We start from the raw sequence: 2,390 nt of genomic DNA on the forward strand, positions 1-2,390 counted from the left end.
GCCCATTCTGCGGTTATACAAGCTACAAATGCTTGTTCAGCAGGTGAGAGGCATCCCTTAGAAGTATGTTTGAAAGTGAATAAAATCCATATAAAACAAAATAATCAAGTAGTTTCCATAGGAACACAGATAAGTGTAACCCCATCTCCTAGTCTTCCTTATCGCTGTGTCTGTGCCAACCCTACTCTTAGAAGGACATTTCAAAACTAGCAGTAATTAAGTTAAATGATCCCCCCCCCAAATCCCTCCATTCAAGATAAACTCACAGCAGCTACAAAAATGGTATTTACACATTAATACTCGCTGGAGCACAAGTGGCCGGGTGGCACTTCATCCCACTTTCCCAAGCACAGGAAAAAGGCAGAGCACTGGCGTCTTGCCCCTCTACTTCAGGTGGAAACCCCCAGCTCTCAATTTGTTGCATGACTTGCCATGCAGGCTCTGACATCACATAGTAGATGGTTGGCCTCTGGAACCCATTGAAAGTGGAAGCAGTAGCCACAGTGTAAGCCCCCAGCATCCAGTCAAACAGCATCCAGTCACCCACGTGCATTTCCAGCAGGCCACAGTGCTCAATGATCCGATCAAGGCCATCACACGTGGGTCCCCATATGCTAGATGAGTAATACTTCTCATCTGGTTTGCATCTCTTCTGCATAAGAAGCTTTACATGCTCATGATCATAAAGGATACAATTAAATGATCCATACACTCCATCATTCACATAATGCATAAAGGTTTGTTCACTCAATTCATCTTCATCATCAGAGCCTGTCTGTTCCTTAAACACAATTTATTTTGGCAATGATATTCACTGCAAGTGTGAAAGCTGAAGCAACATAATATCAGCCTGGTTCAGCTATGATTCTCACTCCAGAATCTAATGGGAAATACTTGTCTAATGCTGGATTAATGACACTGGTTATCTCTTCAAATTTAAGCTTCACGTCATCAGATCTGGGAAAGCCACCACCAATATCAAGTAGATACATGCTGAAACCAACCTCAGCTCCCATGTCAAAGACACAGCGGGCATCATAGATGGCCTGCACAAAAGTTTCAGGATCAGTATAGCCACTTCCCACATGGAAGCTGACATCAATGACATCAATATCGAGCTCTTTAGCCCATTCCAAAAGAAGCTTGCTGGTTTTCTGTGTGGCTCCAAATTTAACACTGAGGTGGCAGACTGCTTTGGAGTCATCGGTGGCAATCCACAAAATCAACTTTTGCCTTTGGATATGCCCTGGCCACTTTCATCAACTCAACCTCGCTGTCAAAAGTCATCATCTCAACTCCATTATTGGCGGCATAGTTAATTTGAGACACTTGTTTACAAGGGTTTGCATAGATTATCCTCTCTGGCGGCACCCTGAGACTCTGCACCAACTGGATTTCAGTCTTGCTAGCACAATCAAATCCTGTCCCTATGGAAGCCAGGGTCTTCACTATGGCTTTACTGTCATTACATTTGACTGTAAAGAAGGGGGTGACACAAGGAAGAACTTTTAACCATCTCAGATGTTTCTTTAGAATGTCTCCAAGGTCCGCAACATAGAAGGCATCTTTATCATCATCAGAAGAAACTTCATTAATTTTTTGGCCCAGAATGTCCTTGGCAGTAAAACCTTCATCAGGAAATGGCAGTCAGACTCCTCATTACTGAAGTTGTTCATGGTTTCTTGATGTTCCACTGAAACACAACAAAATGGAAAACTAAGAGACAGAATTTAAAGAGATTTCTTTCAACTTTTCAGGAAGGCAATTCTCCAGGAATTCCAAATCTTGCTGAATTATAAGACTTGTGCCCTTGATGCAGCAGTAGAAATGTTCTCCTAGCACTTGGGTGCTGGGGCCACACCCCAAGGAGGTCCTGCAGCCCGCAATGCTGCCACCACTGCTGCCCACCTCGCTCCCTCCCGCTGGAGGACTGCTGGCCCAAGGAGGCACCAGAACTGCTGCCAGAGGGTGGTTGGTGGCAGAGCTGCAGAGGCCTGACTTATTTTTCTTTTTCAATATATCTTTACCTATTCGGGGCCTCTTTCCTTTCCAAATAAATTTCATAGTGAGTTTTTCTAATTCCTTAAAGAATGCTGTGTTGATTTTTATTGGGATTGCATTGAATGTGTAGATCAGTTTTGGTAGGATAGACATCTTGATAATATTTAGTCTTCCTATCCATGAACAGGGAATATTCTTCCATTTATTTAGGACTTCTTTGATTTCCTTGAACAGTCTTGTGTATTTCTCTGTGTATAAGTTTTTCACATCTTTAGTTAAATTTATTCCCAGGTATTTGAAATTTTAATTTACTATTGTAAATGATATTTGTTTCTTGATTTCCTCCTGAGCTTGCTCATTATTTGTATATAGAAATGCTACTGATTTTT

The 2,390-nt window shown here is 42.1% G+C and overlaps 1 pseudogene; it reads right to left on the reverse strand.

The window, feature by feature from the left end:
• Positions 1-286: 286 nt before the first annotated feature.
• LOC131279318 (ornithine decarboxylase pseudogene) lies at positions 287-1,786 on the reverse strand (annotated as a pseudogene).
• Between the last annotated feature and the right edge of the window lie 604 nt (positions 1,787-2,390).

The sequence above is a fragment of the Dasypus novemcinctus genome, chromosome 7 (genome assembly GCF_030445035.2).
Source record: "Dasypus novemcinctus isolate mDasNov1 chromosome 7, mDasNov1.1.hap2, whole genome shotgun sequence".
Classification (NCBI taxonomy): Eukaryota; Metazoa; Chordata; class Mammalia; order Cingulata; family Dasypodidae; genus Dasypus; species Dasypus novemcinctus.